Source organism: Macaca nemestrina, chromosome 15 (assembly GCF_043159975.1).
Source record: "Macaca nemestrina isolate mMacNem1 chromosome 15, mMacNem.hap1, whole genome shotgun sequence".
Taxonomy (NCBI): domain Eukaryota; kingdom Metazoa; phylum Chordata; class Mammalia; order Primates; family Cercopithecidae; genus Macaca; species Macaca nemestrina.
The window spans coordinates 97,798,690-97,822,823 of record NC_092139.1 but is presented as its reverse complement, the minus strand read 5'-3'; the positions used below and the strand labels follow the sequence as shown (position 1 = coordinate 97,822,823).

At 44.6% G+C, this 24,134-nt stretch overlaps 1 long non-coding RNA gene across 1 annotated transcript; it reads left to right on the top strand.

Moving 5' to 3' along the window:
• Positions 1-597: 597 nt before the first annotated feature.
• Positions 598-23,150, top strand: LOC139358950 (uncharacterized). The gene is made up of 3 exons (XR_011614438.1): positions 598-691; positions 15,407-15,529; positions 23,006-23,150. It is a non-coding gene; the product is annotated as an uncharacterized lncRNA (long non-coding RNA).
• The last annotated feature ends 984 nt before the right edge of the window (positions 23,151-24,134 follow it).

The window sequence follows — 24,134 nt, the reverse complement described above, 5'->3', positions numbered from 1 at the left end:
TGCCCAGAGAGAGCTCCGCATAGAGAGGACACCGGAAAAGTTCGTGTGGCCTGCGCAAAGACATCTGAGCAGGAGAGAGACAGAATCAAAGCCGTGTTTCAGGGCCCGGGGCAGTAGCTCACACCTATAATCCCAGTGCTTTGGGAGGCTGAGACGGGAGGATCACTTGAGTCCGGGAGTTGGAGGCTGCAGTGAGCTGTGATCACGCCACTACACTCCAGCCTGGGTGACACAGCAAGACCCTGTCTCTAAAAGAAAAAAAAAAAAAAAAAAAAAAAAGTTGTGTTTCAAGATGGCATTTGGGCAAAGAGGTCTAACACTCTTTTAAGAGCCTGAGACATTTTTTTTTTTCTTCTTCTTCTTGCTTCCTAATCAGTGGTTTCTTGCCCTTCATAGGAGCCCAGGGCATGGAGCGTCTGGGCCTGGAATGCGGACATGTGTGGGAGGGATGCGAAACTGTGCTGGCAGCCCCAAGGAAAGAATCAGTCTTTGTCCTCATCTTCACATGCACCTGTCGTCCCAAACCCTTGACAAACATTGTGTCATTCACCTTCCAAACCTCTCTGCGGATTCAGCCTGGGCGGGCGGGAGCACAGTGAGCCACATTCTCAGCATTCCCGCCTCCTGACAGCTCCTGGTACCACAGCCGCTGAGCTGAGATGTCCAAACATTCCAACTGACTCATCCGTGGGTGAGCAAGGCCGACACGAGGGGACGGGTGGAGGCTGCTGGGGCTCTGTCTCTGCCGAAGTCCCTAATTCAGAGAAGAAAGTGGGGCGCGGGGGATTGCCAGGATAAGGGCCATTTCCTCTTGAATGATGCTTGGGTGTCACTTGAGGTGCCAGGAATTGGTGGCAGTTGCAGCACAGTGGCCCTGGTGGAAGCCTGGGCTCGGATCTCACATACCTGGATTTGAGTTCTGGCTCCATGGTCAGAGCCTTTGTAACCTCATCAGGACTCCCTGGGGTTGGCCGGGCACAGTGGCTCACGCTTGTAATCCCAGCACTGCAGGAGGATCACTTGAACCCAGGAGTTTGAGACCAACCTGGGCAACATAGTGAGACTTCATTTGTCCAAAAAGGAAAAATATTAATTGGGCATAGTGGCACGCATTTGTAGTTCCAGCTCCTGGTAGGCTGAGGCGAGAGGATTGCTTGAGCCCAGGAGTTTGAGGCTACAGTGAGCTATGGTCATACCATTGCATTCTAACCTGGGCAATAGAGCCAGACCCTATCTCTGAAAACAAAACAAAACAAACAAATAAAAAATAAAATAGGCCAGGCACGGTGGCTCACACCTGTAATCCCAGCACTTTGGGAGGACAAGGCAGGTGGATCACGAGGTCAGGAGTTCTAGACCAGCCTGGCCAACACGGCGAAACCCCACCTCTACTAAAAATACAAAAATTAGCTGGGTGTGGTGGCAGGTGCCTGTAGTTGCAGCTACTCGGGAGGCTGAGGCAAGGGAATCTCTTGAACCCGGGAGATGGAGGTTGCAGTGAGCCAAGATCGTGCCACTGCACTCCAGCCTGGGTGACAGAGCAAGACTCCACCTCAAAAAACAAAACGAAACAAAACAAAAAAACTCTCTGGGTCTCAGTGTCCTCGTCTGTAAATGGGGGTGGGGGGTGGGAATAATGGCTTCTGTGTAGTGTAGTGGTGAGAATGAAGCAAGAAAATGTGAATACTAAGCACGTGGCAGTTGCTTAGCAATGACTTGTGTTAGGATGTCACCCTTCTGATGCAATGACCTGAGACTCACTTCCGGGTGGGCAGGCGAGTGTGTCATCATCCCTTGCTCCGTCCCATAGGACAAAGGCTGCAAAAGTATCTGGCGGGAATGTCCCTGCCCTACTTTGGGATTTCGGGTAGGATTTCTCCATCAGGCTGGACTGGGGCAGTGCAGAGCCTCCCGTGCACATTCAGTGACCTCATTCAGGGGATGAGACCAAACAGAACGGGCAGCGGCTTTTCCGGTCCTCACGCCGCCCTCCAGATGGCTTATAACCAGATCCCTGCCAAATTCCTCTCCTCCCTCCCCCAAGACTCGTCTGATGCCAAAGCATTTCTCAAAAGGGGGAAATACAGTACTTTCGTCAGCACCTCATCACCTCATCGCTGGGTCACAAATGCCCCCGGCTCAGCCCTGCCTTCCAGCTGTCTTCCCAAGGGGCTATCTCTGAAGATTTTTCCCCAGCTCTGTGCTGGGGCTGTTGGGGAGCTGGACGTCCGGGAATGAGAGGAGGATATGGGATACAACGTGACCTTGGGCCAGTCACTGGCCTTCTCTGGTTCTCACTTTCCCCGTCTGCGAAACCAGGCAGCTGACAGGTCATCCAGGCAGCAGTTTCCGGTCCCAGGGTATTCTGGCTCCCTGCCTCTGCAGGGAGAGCTGGGAAGATGAGTATTTGTCCCTGCTCAGCAGGAGAGCGCTGTGGTTAGGAAGTCAGGGGCTCTGGGTTCAAATTCTCACCTGGGCACCCAAGGGGCCAGTGCCCTTGCCGGCTCCGTGACCTTAGGTAACACACACACCCTCTCTGAGCAGTTATCCTATCTGTAAAGTGGGTGCAGTCATCGCCACCTCTGGAGTTGTTTTAAGGATTAAGAGGATCCACGTGCAGAACTCGGCACAGTGGCTGACACTCGCAATATTATAATTAAATATTATAATTTCATTTCACTCAACTGCCCGCCTCACAGAGACAAACTGAGGCCCAGCAGCAGTTGCTGGGAAGAGGATTCAGACCACGTTTCCATGTTTGAGCCGCCATCCCGGGCCAGCTCCAGGAGGAAGCTGCAATAACTCAGGGGAAAAGTCCCACGGCATCTGCTCCAGCTCCCTCAGGCAGCTCTCAGAGCTTGTGCCAAGAGATGGCTTGGCTGCCGCTCTCCCTCCATGCCCGTTAGCTTAGTTCCAGATGTTCCAGGCAGCAGCCTGGGGAGTTCTTTCAGGTTCTGTTTCTTTGGATCTACTTTCCTGTAGTTTCCCTTTCCTCTGCTTTTCCCCAACTGGCCCTGGCAGCTTTATAAATGAAAAACAACGTCTTTCCCATCACCTTTGAAATCACCCAACCACAGTTCCCTTCTCATTAGATCCCTGGAAATGCCTTGGCTAGACAGACTTCACATAGGGAGGGCCAGGACAGCCGGCACACCTTATCAAATGTGCTTCTGACCAGCAACCACATGAAAGGCCTAGAGTTTCACATTTGGATTTCATTAGTTCCCACCCCTAGTGTGCCTGGGGCCCTGGAGAATAGTGGCCTGGGAGTTCTGGTGGCCCAGGGCAGCAACCTGAAAGAGCTCTTTCCTGATCACCTACTATGTGTGGCCACTTCACCGCTGTCATCTCAGCCTTCTCAACTCCATGAAGTAAGTGTTAGCCACCTTTTTTGGATGAAAAACTAAGACTCAGGCTGTGTAACTTATTCATGGTCACCAAGCTACTGTGAGGACCACGTTGATCCAACTCCGGGGTGCTGGCTCTTGAGTGATGGATGGATGGCAGGAACACTCCTCTGGGGCCTATGGGTGACCTAGGGCTATGGGTCTTTGCTACCATCTGTCTGCCAAGGTGGATGCCAGGCTGCGAGCTCCAAATGGAAACCAGTCCCAGTCACTGGCCTTGCCTTGTCATGGAAGAGACAGTCAAATCAACTCTGGGAGAAGCATCAGTTAAAAAGGGGTTTGTGCATGAGAGGATGAGTGTTCACCCAAGAATAGGGCATGGGGGGTATGTAGGTGTGAGGATGTGTGTGAGGATGCACTTGTATGTGTGCATGTGTGTGAGGGCACTATGACAATGCATGTACACATATGCATGTGTGAAAATGCACATATGTGGCCGGGTACGGTGGCTCATGCCTGTAATCCCAGCACTTTGGGAGGCTGAGGTGGGCGGATCACGAGGTCAAGAGATCGAGACCATCCTGGCTAACACGGTGAAACCCCATCTCTACTAAAAATACAAAAAATTAGCCAGGCATGGTGGTGGGCGCCTGTGGTCCCAGCTACTCGGGAGGCTGAGGCAGGAGAATGGCATGAACTAAGGAGGTGGAGCTTGCAGTGAGCCAAGATGGTGCCACTGCACTCCAGCCTGGGCGACAGAGCAAGACTCATCTCAAAAAAAAAAAAAAAGAAAGAATATGCACGTATGTGTGTGCTTGTGTGTGAGGGTAAATGTGTACATTAACCTAAACGCATGGACATGTGTGAAGATGTAAGGTGCAGTTTCGTGTGTATACAGAGTGCATGTTAATGTTTGTGAATATGTGTATAAGGATGCATGCACGTGCACTTATAGTCATGTGTGAGGAAGAACATGTGTGTTTTGTGTGAGAATGTGTGTGCACACGGGTGCTTTTGAGAATGTGTGAGAAGGTGGATTGTGTGCACACTCACATATAGGAGTGTGTTTATGTATGTGGGTGTGTGTACACATGCACGTATACATGTGTGAGGATGCATGCGTGGAAGGGTGAATGTATGCGTGCTGGTGTATGTCCACTACTGTGCCCATATGTGCTTGGGTGAGGCTATGTGCACATGTGCAGAGAAGCAGGCGAAGGATGGATGGTGGCGGCAGGAACCCCGTGATCTCTTCCAGATGTTTTTCGAGACCTCCTTGGTGTTGAGGACCAGGCATTTCCAAGCACCAATGACAGATCTTTTTTTTTTTTTTTTTTTTGAGACAGAGTCTTGCTCTGTTGTCCCAGCTGGAGTACAGTGGTGCAATCTTGGCTCACTGCAACCTGTCTGCCTCCTGGGTTCAAGCGATTCTCATGCCTCACCCTCCTGAGTAGCTGGGACTACAGGCATGCGCCGCCACTCTGAGCTAATTTTTGTATATTTTGTAGATATAGGGTTTCGCCATATTGGCCAGGCTGGTCTCAAACTCCTGACCTCAAGTGATCCGCCCGCCTCGGCCTCCCAAAGTGCTGGGATTACAGGCGTGAGGCTGACAGATCTTTTAAATAATGTATTTTTCTCCTCATATGGTCAAAAGGCAGCAAACAAGCATACAGGGGGTTCCTTTTTCTGAAGAACTGAACCTCCTCTCACCTGGAAGGTTGATCTTGGCCATGTGCACCTCTGTCCCAGCCTCCTAGGCCAGATAGTGCCCTGGGCCCAAGCTCCTTCTCCACCTCAGGGAGTGGCTCTCCCCTATCTCAGGGCAGATTAACTTCCTTGGCACCTGCTTTGTTTTGGCTCGTTAAGTAGGAGCAGCAGCTGAGAGTGGAGGCCTCTCCCTTCCACTCCTGGGTCTGGTTCGGCTGAAAACACTTGATTTAGAGCTTCTCGCTTTGCTTTCCTGGCTGCATGTCCCGGGCAGAAGGGGAAACACCTAGGGCCTGGCTATTTTGTCTGCTGAGATTTGGGAGAGGGACTTGTTTTCCCAGTGAGGTGGCTCTGGCCTGAGCAGTTACTGTTTTGTTTGTTGAGCTTCGTTCCTCAGGCTGGGTGGGGTAGGGCTGAGAAGGCTGTAATGGGAAGCAGGAGAGTAGAATCTGAGACTTGTGCAGATAAAAGTTCTCCACTGAGGGTCGGACATGCGTGATGGTGTGAAGGAGCTGATTTTTTTTGCATGTGGCCTGCCAGGGAAGCCCTTGTGTTCATTTCAATCTTTTTTCTTTTTTTTTTTTTTTCAATCCATTCCTGTGATGTAAGCTGATAAATTAAAAAAAAAAAAAAAAATCCATTTCACTCAACTTCCCACTCCTCACCCCAAACCCCCACTTTCGTTTACATATTGCCTCTCAAGGGCCATAAAGGCCATGATGCTTTATCTCAGAAACAATTTGACCAACACGCCAACCCAGCCTGCCTGGACCCTGTCAGGGCCTGGTAGACTGCAAGCTTCCTGAGGGCAAGGCCTGTATCTCTCATAAGCCTGTTATTGCCCTAACATCTGGCCTGGTGCCTGCTGCCTGGAGCGTAACAGGCCTCATACATATTTGTCAGATGAGCGAAGGATGAGGTAAGTTACTACTGCTTTAAGTTCACTGCCCTTAGTAAATGGCCTGAATCCAAAGATCCTTTGGATCTTGAGCCAAAATTATATTGAGCCAAAATCTACTTCCCTCCAATACAGATTATGTGTACCATGAAAGCCCCATATGCATGTGAAGATGGACATTATACTCTTCCAAAGGCCTAGATCTAAGCTGAACATAGTTCCCATAGCATTTCTCATATCATGCAGATGCAAGATCCTTCACTGTGTGCCCACCTTTATCAGGAAAAATGCTTTTTTTCAATGTACATGTTGAAATATGGTTCATGAGCTGGACCACAACTTCTAGATGTAGCCTCGTCAGAGACAAGCACACTAGATGTTGCAGGATTGTGTCCCCCAAGAAGATCTGTCTTAACTCCTGGTACCCGTGAATATGACCTTATTTGGAAATCTGGTCTTTGGAGATGTAATCAAGTCAAGATGAGGTTATACTGGAGGAGAGTAGGCCCTAAGTGCAATGACTGATATCTATATGAGGAGAGAGGGATTTGGAGATACACAGACACATGAGGAAGAAACCTTTGTGAAGACAGAGGTAGAGACTGGAGTGATGGGCGTGCGTGCCAAGAATCACCAAGGATTGTCAGCGACCACTGGAAGCTAGGAGAGGCATGGAACAGATTCTCCCTCAGAGCCTCTAGAAGGAGCCAACCCAGCTGACACCTTGATTTCAGATTTCCAGCCTTCAGAACTATAAATAATACATTTCTGGCCAGGCGCGGTGGCTCATGCCTATAATCCCAGCACTTTGGGAGGCCGAGGTGGGTGGATCACCTGAGGTCAGGAGTTCGAGATCAGCGTGGTCAACGTGGTGAAACCTTGTCTCTACTAAAAATACAAAAATTACCCGGGCATGGTAGCGGGCACCTGTAGTCCCAGCTACTCGAGAGGCTGAGGCAGGAGAATCGCTTGAACCCAGGAGGCAGAGGTTGCAGTAAGCCAAGATCATGCCACTGCACTCCAGCCTGGCCGACAGAGCCAGACTCCATCTCAAAAAAACAAAAACAAAAACAAAAAAAAACCATTTCTGTTGTTTTTAAGCCACTCAGTTTGTGGTACTTTATGACAGCAGTCCTAGAGCACTAATATGTTGGACCACTACCCCCCTTGATCAATATAAAATATTATTCTTTGCAATCTTGTGGTTGTACCCTTAAAAATTTAAAGAAACCAGATAGAAACTACTGAAATTAATAAAATGATTTATAAAAACGGCTGGACACAAGATAAACACCCCCAAATCAAGGCATTCATCTTTACCAGTAAGCTATTGAGAACCGTAATTCCAATATCCTATTCACAGTAGCACCCAAAGCCACAAATCACATAGCAATAAACCTGTGTGGGATCTTGATAAAGAACACTTAACAATTTTACTTAGAAATTTTAAAAGAGATTTGAATAAGATAGGTGTTGTTACATGGGAAAATTCAATTTAGAAAATTTGTTTAGTCCCAAATTAGTTTGTTGATTCATTATGATTCCAATAAAAATCCCAGTGAGATTCACCGACTTTTTTTTAAAAGAAAATTCATGACTGGCATGGTGGCTGACACCTGTAATCCCAGCATTTTGGGAGGCCTAGGCAGGTGGATCACTTGAAGTCAGGAGTTTGAGACCAGCCTGGCTGACATGGTGAAACCTCATCTCTACTAAAAATATAAAAATTAGCTAGGCGTGGTAGCAGTCGCCTGTAATTCCAGCTACTCAGGAGGCTGAGGCAGGAGAATCACTTGAACCCAGGAGGCAGAGGTTGCCATGAGCCGAGGTCATGCCATTGGACTAAAATTTTTTTGCATTTTTAGTAGAGACGGGTTTTGCCATGTTGGCCAGGCTGGTCTCGAACTCCTGGCTCAAGTGATCCAGCCCACCTCAGCCTCCCAAAGTGCTGAGATTACAGGCATGAGCCACGTGCCCAGGCCATCCTTGACTCTTCATCATCATTGATGAAGCTGTGTGTGGAAAGCAATGGTGATGGGAATTCAACCTTAGACTAATAAAAAAAAAGAAAGAAAAAAGAAGAAGAAATTCATATTTCATGAATGAGAGAAAATAACAAAATCCTGAATAGGAAGGGTGAGATGGGGTTGGGAGAGGTCCATCCAACCAGTTATCAGAACATATTAACTCAAGAGTATAAAACAGAAAAACACCATAAGCAGGCAGATACTAGTTGGCCTCTGTTTCCTCCTTCCAGAAGCAAGCTCAGAGTGAGGCGAGATGGCTAAGATAGGACCCAGAGAAGACAAAACAGAAAATGTTCAAAATCTGGGGCACTTAGGTGCTTACACAGACTAAAAAACTAAAGAGAATCTCCTTGTTCACCATTTGTCATTAGTAGCACAGAACATCATTTCTACCCAGAGAGATCCTGGCTTAAAACCCCATCAACCAAATTGCTTTTGGGGTGGAAAGGAAACCCCTCCACCTTATTTCTGCAATGACGTGAAAGGCTGTTCTCAGGGAGGAGTTAGAAAGGGGGAGAGGCAGGAAGGATAGCATGCTTGTGCATATCTACTGATCACACCAGCATTTCTTTGGCTAGTTCTGCCACTTGCTGCGTTCTCTGAGAGGCGGTTTTGTAATCACCAGGACAACTTTTTCTCAGGCCAGTCATTTGAATTTCCAGAACCCAATTAGGTTGGGGAAGCCCCCTGAATTTGCAGACTCAATATTCTCTGTTATATTAGAAGTTTGCTGAGCACCTGTGGTGTGCCAAGCTCTGTGCCAGCCCCCAAAGGTTCCTGAGGGTTCCCAATACACAGTTATTTGTGCCTTCAACAGGATGGATTCACACCGGCCTTGTACGAAGCTGGTACACAGACTTACTGAGGAAGGGTCCAGCCAAGCAGTCACGTGCCACTGAATGCAGCTTGGTTTTTTCTCACCTCATTACATGACAATGACCAGAATGTTTATAAATATAATCATTTTTATTGAATAGGAAGTAACTTAAAATGTGAATTATACATGAGGGCATTTTAGGAAGAACTTTTTTGCTGTGGTACAGTCACAGGGAGGCCAGATCCCAGATGCTGAAGTGTGCGGTGAAGCCAGGATGAGGACCAGGGAGATGACAGAATCACCAGTGCCCAAGTAAGAGGATATTGTGCAAGGAGCTGGCAAATGTGGCTCAATTTTACAGAGCAGTGGAGGGGGGAGACTGCATTAGGGGGCTGGCCTAGTTCAGTGGATGGTGACCTGGACACACATTACAATCAGCTGGGAAGCTTTAAAAAAAAAGATCTGTGCTCAGATCCCAGGCCAGCCCAGTTAAATCTGAATCTCTGGGGGAGACACTCAGGCATTCAGGTATCTGTGTGTTGTGGATGAATCTCTACAGGTGACTGTAATGTGAAAGCAGCTCTGAGAACAGAGCTCCGGCCATAAGCAAGGCTGCTACTTCTTGCTTAGTTATACCTGACCTGGTGCAAATAAAACCACAATCCCACACTTACGTGCATATACACACATACACGTGTGTAAAATTCTGGTCAACGTTGCAATTTTAAACAAATAAATCTTTAGCATATTTGCTATCAGGGATCATCCTTGACTCTTTTTACTTTTCTAAGACAGAGCCTTGCTCTGTCGCCCAGGCTGGAGTGCAGTGGCTTGGTCTCGGCTCACTGCGACCTTCGCCTCCCGGGTTCAAGCGATTCTCCTGCTTCAGCTTCTGGAGTAGCTGGGATTGCCGGTGTGCACTAGCATGCCCAGATAAATTTTTTTAAAAATATATTTTTAGTAGAGACAGGTTTTACCATGTTGCCTAGGCTGATCTTGAACTCCTGACCTCAAGTGATCCACCCACCTCGGCCTCCCAAAGTGATGGGATTACAGACCTGAGCCACCTGCCCAGTCCATCGTTGATGAAGCTGTGTGTGGAAGGCAATGCTGATGGGAATTCAACCTTAGACTAATCTCTAGGTCTACATGCACAGTGCTTGACTTGATTTTCTTTTTTTTTTTTAACTCATTATTGGTTGCTTTTCAGATGTGTAGGAAAAAAGATTCTAGATATACAAACCAAATAAACTAGGGCTTCCTCATCTTACTGAGTTAGTGTCTGTGTCATTTCCCTCGTTGTTGTCCATAATTGGTTTCCTTTGACTAAAGTAGTTGTACCTGAGACTATTCTCCCTTTGAAGATCTCTCAGCCAATCTCGCTGATGGGTGCATCAGAAGAAGATTGAGAGGGTTGTACTTGTACTTTTTTTTAAAGGGTTTGCCTACAGAGTGTGGTGTGAGATGTGGGGGGACCCACAAGGATTTTTCTAGAAGTTTCTATCCTCAGAGATTTGCTCTAACAGAGGGTAGGGTCACAGTTCTGAATTAGGTATCTTCTTGCTGATGCTGGTTAGTCTGATACATTTGGACTTCAGAGTCCTATCCTTATGCCACAAATGTGGGCTAGTCACCCACTTTTTCCTTGTGATATATCCCAAGGAAGAAAAGCATCATAAGATTTGGAGATGGGGCTTCCCTCTCTATGATAAAAAAAAAAAAACCTAGGTGCAGATCAGAATGAAGAAACTGAAAAGAGAAAATCCAACCCTTTTCAGATCCAACCCCACCCTGTCCCTGGGTGGCCCTTACTTAACCCATCATCCAGCACTCCCTCTAGGGAAAAGCCTGCCCAAAAATTTTGGTCCTAAGAAAAGCCTTACCCTAATAAAGAAACTGGGCAGCTGCTGTGAGCTGCAGCTGCTTTTATGGAAGGAGCTAGACCAGAAGCTAGACTAGGGCCAACAAGGCAGGCCTCTGTAACAATCTTCCAAGGAGGTAAGGCGGGGAGAAAAAGGATTCCTCATTTACATTGAGAGTAAACTTCCTGTCCGATTAAACAATGAGGCATTCAAAATCCGCCTGAGTAAAAGTCCCCTGATGCAATGAGAGGGTGAGCAATTTCATGTCAGGCTGTTGTTATGGGATTTATACATGTCCTAGCTAGGGCTTGAGGTGAAAGTCAGAGCCAAAAACAATAGCCCTAAACCCCACATGCACAGAAACCTCATTCCAGTGGAGTTTCCTTAAGAGAGCACAGCAGACTTTTCACAAACAAAGTGACTTCAAAGGTAGACTTGCATCACTGCCTCCTCCACTTGACACTTCCCTTCAGCACAGACCTGGCCCCTCTGTTTCTTGGTTTAATTTATGAGGTTCTCACACACATTGCAAAGCAATTATCTGAGCTGCTGGCCAACAGGAAGGTAATTGTAACTGAGTACTTCCTTTGTCAAGCGCTGACGCTGGCCACCGCAATGGTGATGACGCTGGCCGCGGCAATGGTGATCGGAGGCGTGCCGGCAGCTCAGCACCCAGTTACAGGACACCTCCGTTTCTCTCCCACCCCCAACACAGTGCTCTCTGACTGAATTCCCCAGGGAGAGGGAGGCCAGTGGGTTGGAGGAATGGGGGAATTTTCTTACATCACTTGACGTGCTTGCTTTCACTCACAAAATCCTGAGTCATGACTGAAGCCGTATTGCCTCAAGTCTCCGGCTGAAACCAGGGGTTATAGGTTTGGAAACCTGATTCCATCGGCTGTCTCTTGTCCAATCATCAGAGGAAATGTGTATTTCAGTTGACCCTCTTCAAGTTGAAGTGCCTTCGGATTGAGGGGATTACGTGAGAGAAGTGGCTCTGTAGTGGCTTAGTAAGCCGATGCCATGCGAGTGAACAATATTTGACATTCGGTGAGTTTACAGAAAGGGCAGTCTCTCTGTTTGTTTAAACCAAGATTAAGTGAAAGGAAAAGTTTTTCTTTCCCATCCCAAGACAAATGTGAAACACATGTTTTCCCTTTCGACTTTTTAAGTACAAGGCTCAAACAGTTCTCCCCCACCCCCTCGGCCATGAGTTTTTAAGGATTGCAGAATGTTTCCTCTCTTTGGTGGCCAAAGCCAATATGAGCCTTTGTATTTCCAGACAGTGGAGCTGATGATGATAGCCTACTTGGTTCCAGGTAATCGTGTAGGGTGTTTCTGGGCCTACCATTTGATGGGTAGATAGGATGGTAAGATGTAGTACAAGGAATCCCAGGCCTGGGTTCAAGTCTCAGATAGGCCTTTGCCCATGTGACCTCACTAAGCTCAGATTCCTCATCTACAAAATGAGATTGGTTGAACCTTAAATATTTCAGGTAATTTCTGCCTTCAGAAAGGATGTTCATTCAGGTTGATTTTTCTGGTATGTGGGGGACATTCCTAGTTGAGGTACCCTTTGCATGGGCACAAGGCAGTGTGCAGGCCTGAGAGTTGGGAGACCTCAGTCAAAGGGCCTGCACTGCCACTGACTCACTGTGACCTTGAACATCTCACTTCCCCTCTTTGTGAATCCTTCTTATCTGAGAGAGGAGGTTTGATAGTCTTGCCCCTGACATAGCGGTTCAGATATGAGACGAGCCTGAATGAGACTGGGATGTCAGGTACTTTGAGTTCCTTGGAATGAAAGGGTCATTCATCTTGGAAGATAAATTGTTAAAAAATGTTAGCCCATAAATATTTTTGGATTATCTCAAGAATAAAGAAAATCAGTGTTGTTTACTCTTGGTTTTCTTTTTTTTTTCTTTTCTTTTCTTTTTTTTTTTTTTTTTTTTGAGACAGAGTCTTGCTCTGTCACCCAGGCTGGAGTGCAGTGGTGCGATCTCAGCTCACTGCAACCTCTGCCTCCCGGGTTCAAGTGATTCTCTTGCCTCAGCCTCCTGAGTAGCTGGGACTACAGGCACATGCCACCACGCCCGGCTAATTTTTTTTGTATTTTTAGTAGAGATGCGGTTTCACTGTGTTAGCCAGGATGGTCTCGATCTCCTGACCTCATGATCCACCCACCTCGGCCTCCCAAAGTGCTGGGATTACAGGTGTGAGCCACCGCGCCCGGCCCACTCTTGGTTTTCTTTAAATTGCTACTGGTTCAGGGAATATAAGCACCCAATGACCAACATGGGCTATAAAAATCAGGACATTTTCCACCCTGTATTGGCCAAAGCAATGTTCCTAGTAGATTGCTTTGATCATGTTGTTACTCTGCTCAGAAAACTTCAAGATGCTACTTGCCTCCAGGATACACTCCAAACTGACAGTCAGTTCCCCTTGTGACCTGGCTTCACCTGCATTATATATCACCTCTTCTACATGAAATCCTATAATTCACCAGCATTGCCACAATGATATCAGATCACCCCAGCAACATCTCCTCATAAGTGGGTGGCCATTCTCTGGGTGCTGTGATAGGGAGAAGCCTCTGATACTCAAAGCAATCTGGCCTTTTCCTAATCACCCCTCATTGTTAGATACTTCTTCCCTATATTGAATGAGAATCTGCTTCATCACAAATCCCAACCAGCCATAGGTCCCACTGAGCTACCCCAATTCAGTTTCATTCCTCTTCCTCAATGTTTAAAGACAGCTATCATGTCACCCTAGAGAAATCTCTTTTCCAGACTAAACAACTGTAATGTCTTTAACAGATTTTTCATTTACTTGGTTTTCAGACCCCTAAATGTTGTTGTTACCTTTCCCTAGACATGCTTCAGATGGTCAATGTCGCTTTTAAAAACGTGACCCTTTGGACTAAATGCAACGCTCTAAATGTGGACTGGTTGGTGGCACTAGTATCTCCTTTGTTTCTATAATAGTTAGGTTAGGTAAGAGACAGGACAATACTTCAGTGGCTTAAAGAATATAGAATCTTTTTTCTCTCAAGTAACCATCTTGAGAGTTGAGTGATGATAAGTGAGATGAGTGATCCAGGTGGGCAAGGTGCTGTATTCTCTGTAGTCATTCAGTGACCCAGGCTCCTTCTGACTGGGGATCTGCTATTTCATGTGGTGTTCTGGTATAAACTGGGTTGCTACCAAGTCTCAGATGCATCCAGCAAGAAAAGGAAAGTGTGAAGGGGAGGGGGTGTTCACCCACCTCTTAAGGGCCCCAGCTGTCACTGAAGATCTTTTGTTAGCGTTCCACTCATGAAAACTCAGTCCCATGGTTATGTTCAACTGCAAGGGAAGCTGGAAAATATACCACAGCCAGGCAGCCCTGTGTCAGAAGCCCCATCGCTATGGAAGGACAGGAGAACGGACATTGGCAGCCATAGTGGGGGCCAGCCTATTGGTCTTTTAGTTCCAAAAACACATCAAGTTCCTTCCAGACTCAGGGCCTATGCACTCAATGTCCTTCTTGGAGTGTTTTGCCTTTCTGACTGTCCTTCCTCTTCGTATGGCCTCAGCTCAAACATCACTTCCTCAGAGAGGCCTAACCTGACCACTTCATGAAATGCAGGTCTCTTCTGACCCTTCCCCACTTTTATTTGTGCCCCTCCAGACCCCTGTCACAAGGTTTAATGATTTTATATGTTTACTTTTTCTGGTGTTTGTTTCCGTCCTCTGCTAAACTACAGGCTGTATGTGGGAGGGACTCTTTCTGTCTTGGTCCCCAGTGTGTATTCACTGCCCAACCTCGTACCTGACACATTTTAGGGGACAAAATAAGGACTTGTTGAATTAAAGAACATAGTGACACGATATGTTTACTAAATATAGCCTTCTTTTGCCAAGCGCATTACACTGTTAGGTCATATTGTGGTAAACTAAAAGGCCTCGGTCTCTTTTCACATCAACTGTGGTTAAGACATATTTCTCCATCTGCTTTTCGAGAAGTTGATTTTTTGACCCTAGACACAGTATTTTGCATTTATAACTATTGTATTTCAGCTGCTTTTTTTGGTCTATCATTCTAGCCCCAAAAGATCTTTTTTGATATACGAATGAATACATTTATTTATCTCATCCAGTTTCATATTATCTGGAACTCTGATAATGTATCCTGTGTGCCTGCATGTTTCCTTATGTCACTGGCAAACAGGAATGAAGATGGAAAAATGAACTGGGCCAAACATGAAGCCCTGTTATAGTACGGAAACCATTCTCTATCCTGCCATTGATCCATCACCTCTGGGGATGAATGTTGACTTACACAGACCACAGCCCTACCAAGAATATCACAGAGCCTATGTCAGATGCCTTGCTGCAAGGAGTGGCATAATGGAACTCAACACAATTGAGTTCTACTCTTACACAGAACAATAAAATTTTACATTAGAAAAAGACCAAATTCCAGCCAATCACAAGAATCCCTTGGACAACATCCTCTAGTTTACCAGTCTAGTAACCTTATAAAAAACAGGAAGTGACTAGTTCTTAGTGCACCCATGGTTGACTCTTAGCAATTATTGTTTTCACCTAAGTGTTTTCAAACCCTTAATTCAAAATTTGTTCTGAAACTTTTCCAGGATTTCCTTTCTGGAAATCCTGCCACACTGGTCCATTTTCTGTCATCAAACCCCCTTCAATCCTCATACCTCTGAGCAGTCTCTCCTCTGTTCCTCTTCGTAGGAGATGCTCTTCCTGCCTGGCTCTATGTATACAAACCTTGACCTCCCCTCAAGATCCAGTTCAAAAGTCACTCCCTCCTTGAAGCTTTCCGTCACCATGCCAGACCTCTCTCTCTGCTCTGAGGTATGCGTTAACCTGTTGGTATTTGTTAACCCTATTCCTCTTCTGGGCTTGTTGCTGCTGCATCAGATGGGCTGTCTGAACAGCTCAGGACTTTCTTTCATCGTACACAGCCAGTGCCTTGCACAGAACCCATTCCCAAGAAAGTATGTACATTGAGTCGACCATTGACAATCAGTATCAACTTATGTTCAGGGCCTAGCCCCTCATTCTAACCTTGGCCAATGCTATGCTCAAGAGCTAGATGCTGTGGTCTTCTAGTGTGTTTGGAAATAACACAATTTGTTGTTGTTGTTGTTGTTGTAAGTAAAAAATTATAAAGTCCCAAAGAAGCTGCAGAATTATTGGATTTTTTTTTTACATGAAGGGAAACCAATCTGTTTGATATAACATTCTGGAAAATCAAAGTGGGTATGGGCATATGATTAATCTAAACCATAACATTTATACATCCTGAATGTTCCTGCAGCAAAGGAGACCAATCAAAATTCAGAGCTACAAGCAAAACATTTTTGGAAGTGTTTACTCACCTTTCAGATGCATATTTAGACTTACAAAAGGTTTCAAGTAGGGCTTCTTTAACTACTTGTGTAGATTTAAAACAATTTAGTTCCTATGTAACTTTGGAAGAATAAGTCAATATAATAACGTGAAGTCCACCTGCACTGAAGTTCCCTTGGTAGCATCAGTATCTGGCAGAGCTACCGATGCCACATCATACCATATTGAGAGGAAAAAATTAGCTCTATTAGATCATCGACTCTAATTCCTCCCAACTGCAAATAAAAACTTTGTACCCTGAAGGGGAGGGGACTCAGAAAGGAATGAGTCTCCCACTGCTGGAGTCCCCCACCTGCCACAGCACTCACAGAAGGAGCCCCCTCCTCTTCCCAGCCTCCCAAGCTGGCCACCTCCTTCAGAAAGTTTCAGAGAGAAACTTTCTTTTCTATCAAAAAATGCTGATGACTCTATTTGCAAAATGTCTCATTATAAAAACCTTCTCTGCTCCTTGCTTTCTGAGCTTTAATAAATCCTGGATTAGTAAGAAAACCACCCAGGCACTGACTCTCCACATTTCCCGACGAGCTGTCTGGAGTTGGCTTCTTCTTCATGAGTAACTGCCCCAAACTTTTGGAAAACTGCCCAATGCCAGGAACTTAGGACCACCAGATCAACTTCTCAGAGCAGGGAAAGAAAAATCATCATAATGTCAGTCCTGAAAGCTGGCACTGGCCTCTCCTCCCTTGTTTCTCTCTCTTTCCTTGCTGGCCTTTCTTGCTCATAGCAATTCATGCATGTTCCCCCCACTTTTTTGACTAAGAATAGAATCTGGGTTCCCAGCTATCACCTTAAACGTACAACATGTGGGTTTTCAGTCAGCTATTAGCTTTGCTCTTTCTCGTAACTCCTCCATGATAGGACATTCAGAGCTCAGGGGGAAGCCTCTTTTCTAGTTATTTCCATTCAGTGCTTCACTCTCTTTAAATGTGTCCATCCAGATTTCTAGGAAATTGCAGTGCTACAGCTGTTCTCTCAAAAGGGGCATATTAAAGTTTCCAATCTCAACACTTTTGCTGGCTTGTATTTCATGTGAGCTCAGGGCCACTTTCACAGTTTCCAAAGTGTCTTTCTAGCCTCCACCTTTCCTTCCCTCATTTCCTTCTGCTTTTCTTTCCCTCTTGGGTGAGCCTCCATGAGAAGAGTGCTTCAGCCTTACTGGAGCATGCTGTCACCCACCCCCTTAGTAGGGGTTAGGCTGAGAGGCATAAACAGGTGCCAATGGGGACTTCATAGTGCCATCGAAAGGCAAAGGTAGTATGACACCAGTAACTGCAAGAGATGACTGTGCTAGGGGTAGTGGTTGAAGTTGTAAGATGAAAGTAGTTGGGGGAATTGAATGTCCAGAAGACACTTTCAGAAGCCAGCTGATTTGTAAATGTGTCTTACCATCTGCAAGATGGTAAATGAAATGTACTTGAACTGCAGAGAAAATTTTGTGGTCTGGAGGCTGCTGCAGTAATCCAGGCAGCAGAAGATGGTGCCCTGAAATTACTTTAGGAGAGAAAGAGAGGGTTGAGGGGAAAGAAGGAATTCAGGTGATATATATAGTATTCCAAATGATTTCACTTGGTCCTCACTTGTAAAGAATGATTATCCCCATTTCACAGGTGAATCTCAGGAGGTGCTGAATTGCTCACCCAAGCCCACATGGCTAAGAAGAGGTCCTGAGAGGACTGGAGTATTAGAATAGCCAGCTAGTAGTCTCTTAGCACAAATTGGACCCCTAGTAGGACTTAGAGAGAGACGTAGGGCAAGTGAGTTTAATTGTGGGAGAAAAGGGCCAAGCTCAAGTCATGAGTGGTTTTCCAAGAGAGCAGGCTTGGGTAGGGTGTGGCCTCAGGGAGTCCTGGGAGATGGGAGGCATGGCGTGAGAGGGCAGGAACAGCAGGCAGCAGGGTGTCAGGACAGGAGCCCTGAAGACTCCTCTTTGGGTAGAGGGACACTGAAACCAAACGTTTACAGCTTAAGCTAACTGATCAGTATGTCTTGGCGAAAGACAGCTTTTGACTGCAATATAAGACACTGTAGCTGAGATGGGCAAGGAGTGAAGGAGGAAGACTCAGGGCAAGGAGGGAGCAAGGCCATGGTACAGTTGCCATGTACATGGTACAGGTGCACTCAAACCAGGTCCTCCATAAACTGTGAGATCTGGGGCAGCCAACACAGGCTATGTACAATAGTCACTACACAACCACCCCCCACCCCCAGGAGATAATGATGAAACTTCAATGCGATGATATGCATTAGAAACCCTTTGGAAGTCCTCTGTGAGTGGTGAGCTCTGATATAACATATTAGCGTGAGTTGTAGTTACTACCTACTAAAGCCTTCTCTGGAGAAAGATTGTTAGTCTGCTCCTTGGTACTCACTGGTCCCCAAATCCTTCCTTGAAGGAGTCTCTTTGGAATCTGGATGAAGTGGTAACCTTCAGCAGCTAATAGGCTGTTGGTTGGAAGGGCTTCTTAGTTTCCTGTCCCAGTGCCTTGTCATTCCCCCAAGACTAGAAGCAAAGACTCAGACAGAAAGAATTAGAACTAGTTTTCAAAACACTGAAAACAGAAAGAGATTTGACCTTAGTTTTAGGGTTAATGAAAAAAACCTTTTTTTTCTTTTTCTTTTTCTTTTTTTTTTTTTTTTGAGGCAGGCTCTTGCTGTGTCACTCAGGCATGATCACAGCTCACTGAAGCGTCGACCTCCTGGACTCAAGTGATCATCCCACATCAGCCTCCCGAGTAGCTGTGACTACAGGCTAATTTTTGTATTTTTTGTAGAGAGAGAGTTTCACCATGTTGCCCAGGCTGGTCTTGAACTCCTGGGCTCAAGCAATCTGCCCTCTTTCGCCTCCCAAAGTGCTGGGATTACAGGCATGCATCACTGCACCAGCCCAAATTTCATTTTTAAAATTTCCAACAGCAGCTGCCTGCAATGGTTACAAGGGGACCTAAGACCAGTGACTGTAGGAAGTGGGGAAAAAGGTATTTTAAAGGAAAAAAGAAGGAGGTGGGGTGAGTTTAGGGGCTCAAGTTAGTGAGCTTTGGTTTCCAAAAGAAGCCAACTTTGACTTAGCAATTAAGATACACCTGATTTTCTGGTAGCACAACTCAAGTTAGAACATTGGATAAGAGGTTTGAAAGAACAATTCAGTTGCATGAAAACTTCAGAAGATACTTATTGTGGAAATTTATGTACATACGAAAGTAATTCCCAGAGAGGGTCCTTTGAAAAGGTTGTACCTTGGCCCTCCTCTTCACTTCCTCACCTGAAAATGGGTAAACAGCTCAGGGAAAGAGTGAGAATCAATGCAGCCATGTTTCTGATGATTCAGTGATTTTTTTTTTTCCAGAGATGGGGATTATTCTTTGACTTTCCCTTTTGAATATTGTTTTCTGTTTCTGCCTCTTTAATTAGAGACAGAAATTCAATTAATAAGGAGGAAAAAAAGAGAGTCTTTTCAAGCCAATTTCCTTGTGCTCCCAAGAGTTTTTGAGGTTAGGTCAGCACATATCTATGCTGTTTACCTCTTTGGCTGTTGACAGGATGGCATGTGACTTGGCCAAGAGCTGTAGCTGGCCATAGCAATGACCACTACTGTCTTGGCTTCAGAGATGCTTACTGTCTTGTCATATAACAACAGTTTTGTTTACCAGATAAATTTTTTTATAAAATATATATATTATTATATTTTTGCAACACCTATCAAAGAAAGAGAAAGCAGCCATGCCAAGGTACAATGAGAGGTCACTGTGCTGTATCAAGCACTTTGGGTTTCCTGTTGACTAGCCTACATTTCTCTTTGCATTAAGACTCACAGCCACTCCCCCACACCGCCCCCACTGCCCCTGCTACCTTGCCCCTAAGAAAACTGAACATTATAAAGTGAAAGTAAATGAAATGCTTTGAGGGAAAAAGTCACGGTATGTCTCTAGGCTGAAACACTTTTTTCAAGTTGCTTAAAAGAAATTATATTTGGCCCATTTTCAGGGCAGCTCTTTGGCTTGGGGAAATAAGGCATCTGCTAAATCAGCAGCCCCTACCCGACTCCATTCCACCAATCATAAGCGCTTCCAAACTTAGCTGGGCCAGTACTTAACACAGTAGACTAAGAAAATGATCTGAATGTTCAATCAAATCAGTATCTTCTATGGGAGAATATTCACAAAGTATAGTTAATTGAAAAAAACAGAAACACACACACACACACAAAAGAAATATACTAAAGTAGGGAGTGGGACTACGGGTAATTTTTTCTTCTTTGTGCTTTTCTTATTTTGCCACACTTTTTACCATAAGCAGGTATTATACTCATAGCAAAGCATGGTGGTTAAAAGCACAGACTTTGGAGTCAGACTGCCTGGTTCAAATCCTGGCTTTACCACTTCCTGTAGTGACATTAAGCAAATTACTTAATTTCTCTGTGCCTCAGTTTCCATATCTGTAAAATGGGGATAAGGATTGTACTTATCTCAAAGGGTTGTTATGGGAATTAAAGAGTTAATATGTATGACGTGCTTAGAACACATCTAGCCTACAGTAAACCCTAAGTGTTAAATGAAGAAAACATTAATTTTTAATTTAGTCAAATTATGGTTTTCTCTAGAATGCTACTTGCCATTCTATGACATTCACATTTTATTATATGTGTTGCTGAATAGAGGGCACATACATCCCAGAGCCAATGTTTGTCCTCAACTAACATAGTTAGGGTGGATGCTTGACATTTGGTGGGTGGCGAAAATTCTTACTTCCCAGGCCATGACAAAAAGCAGGGATTTCCCATGGATATACTATGAACCCCCACCCCCAACCCCTCATTTGGTAATAGATGAATTATGGCAAGCCTTATTGTCTACTAAACCACAGGTTATACTATCATAATTTGATTAATGACGTTCACAGAACTGAAAGGATCCTTGACCTTTGGTAAATTATGCCCCACTTGCCCAGGAGTTGAAATGCCTTGGGTAAACCTGTGTTCAGTGATACGTGCTCCACTTCCTCACGTAGGCCTGGGAGGTGGAGAGGGAAATGGAAACCAGCTTTGTGGCAGACAGTTAAATAATTGTGAAATTGTTAATGACTGATAGGAAAAGATGGAGGAGGTAATGATGAGGCAGAATTAGTTCTGAAAGATCTTTTCCCATCAGTAAGAGGGTCTTCACACAGAAGCAAACCCACAGCTTTAAAAAACTCTAATGTTGTGGAAAGAGAGAAAATACACTTTATGTTGTCTTGCAGACTAAAAACCGGAATGATTGAGCTATTTTTTCATTTTGTAATAGAAAATGTTATGTTGGTGAGGTATAGCCCAAAAGTTGACAGAAATAAGTAAACTGGAGAAAAAAAAAAAAAAAAAGGACAGAAGGAGGGAAGGAGGAGGGATCTCCTACCCAGAGGAGAGAAGACAAGATGGCACTGAAAATCATATAAAATCACCACTGACGCTGTTTCCTTTCAGCCAATGGAAAAATATTCTACAAAAAGGAAACTCCAAATCTCTTGTTTACCCAGCTGTCTGTACAAAGTGAATTATTCATGATTAAATGTGAATAATAAACCTATGCAAATATTTGTTGTATTCTTAATTTTGAGGAGGTTGGGGGAGCAGCAGGAAGTCACCTTAAAGTGATTTAGTTAACTATCACCTTTAAAATTAAATCAAGAAAGAAAAATACTTTTGATTGTTATTTATATATGCCTCCCCCCCAAGAAAAACGCACAAGGTTGTTTTTTTCTTAGGAGGCTTATGTCCTATTGGAAATGACAATTTAAAGCTCTTCTCTTAGTATTATGACCTTTATATAATTTCCTTAGAAACTAATAGTGAAAGCTTTTTTTTAAAAATTTGACTGGCTTTAGAGGGCTGAAAAGCTTACAGCAGAGGTTCTTCTATAAAGGGAAACCTTAACTGACAAGTTTCCAGGTACCTGCTGCTTACTGTAAACTCTTACCTATACATTTCAGTTATAGGTTTTTGATAAAGGGAATATTACAATAATACTGATACCTGGCAGTTTTTAGCTGTTTATCTTTTTGGTGACAGAATTGGTTTAACAGTTTCCACCAGAACTGTTAGACTAATGACTTTTAGCTAGAACTATGTTAGAGTTTATTTAGCTTATCCTTTTTAAGAAGCACTTGAAATCTAAGCAATAGCAAGATATTGAAAGATGGTTTATCATCTTGCAAACTCTGTGACTTTTTTGCCTCTCTACACATTGTATAATCACCATAATCTCTTAAACAGTTCATAGCATGCAAATGATTGCTTTATACACTATAATCATAAATGAGTTTCATTAATAAAAACAACTTCCCTGTGAGCCTCATTTTGAAGGCTGAGTTGTTTCTGACTAAAGCCCAAGTTTCAGTGAAGCATAGACGAGGTTCTGATGAAGCTCGCTTTTGCTGGACAGTAACCCAAATGCCTGGAGGAGGGGCCAGAGAACTGGTCCAGACTCTCATGGTTCCTGGGGTCAGGATCTCTCTAGAACCACCGATGATGCATGGGCTGGTCCCTCAAGGGAACCCTCCATTCCTCCTCGAAACTATCCCAGAGCCCAGGCAGAGGGATCGCAGGTACTGTGCCAGATTTAGAGCAGACTGTCATAACCCACTGCTTCTACCTCCTGGTTGTTAAAAACCCTAGGTGGAAAGACAGGTTCACCATCCACATTTTGCAACTAAAGAAATAGAGGAATAGAGAACTAAGAGACTTGTCCAGAAATAAAGGGAGAACCAAGATTAAGATTACAATCAGACTTTGACTCTAATGAATATTCCATGTTACCCTGCCCTGCACCACTGTCCCCTATCTACCTAGAAACCAATGAATTGGTGGTTTGCCAGTTGCCAGCACAATCCCTAGCACCACACTTAACCCACTGTTATCTTTTTCTTCTGCTATTATCATTTCTGTAGATTTGCACGTGTGAAAATGGACCATACGGTGGAATAAGAGAGCAGAAAGTCATCTAATCTACTCCCCAGGCTTTAAGCAGCACTGTGTCAAAACCAACCTAGATTTCCAGAATAGATCATTCTACCACCTCCTCTGAAATTTGAATGCCATCGAATGCAACCTAAGTCTATTTTCTTTTATTCTATGTTGACTGAAGACAACTATTTTCTTATTTAAAAAAACCAAAACATTAAAATTGCATTTTAAGGTTAATTGGCCATGTTAATAAGTGGCAAACTTAGGCCTCAAATAGAAGAAAATAAGTAACTTGAAATGTTTGGAAAAAGATGATCTATATTTAATAAAACTCCATCAGTGAGTGAAAAGTGGTTTATTAGCATTTTCACTGTCCTGTTTCTCATAGTCTACAGTTATATTAGCAAACTTGCATTTCACTTTATGGAAACTTGTCTCCATTATGATTTAGTTCAATGGTTTCCTTCTCATACTATTTCAGCTAGGGAGTCATTTCATTATGCTGGGAAGTTTCTGAACATGTAATGTAATTAATTCCTTTAATAGGCTCCTCTTTATGGAAGACCCATTAGTAGACATCGCTGTGAATTAACATCTTAGTCCAGGAGAAAAGCTCTTTGGAGGCAACAGTGAAACAGATAAATCTTTGTTGAGAGATGTGACCAGAGGATTTAACCGCATTCCTTGTGGTTTCAGAATGACATGCGTATTCTGGGACCCACAGATAGGCAGAGATACTTGTCATTCTCAGTAATGACCTGACCACACCGATTCTTTAACATACAGAGATAGTTCTAAATGTTATAATTTCTTAGAAGAAAACATCATGGGGGTGTGCACATTGAAGGCAGGGGAATGAAGTGAAATTCTGCCCACTGGCTCATGCCTATGAAGTAAGGCTACTGGCCTTCTTTTAACTGACAAGTTAAAAGTATACTTGAAGGCTTCTGGATAACTTCTTTCTATATCAACCTACTAAGGATTGGTCTTCCCTCTGAATCTTGATGAATAGCAATGAAGTCTTTCTGTGGCGGTCTGAATATTTTCTTATATTATTTTTACATATGGTCACTGGAAGCAGATCGCTCTGGGTTCAAAATTCTGACTTTGCTA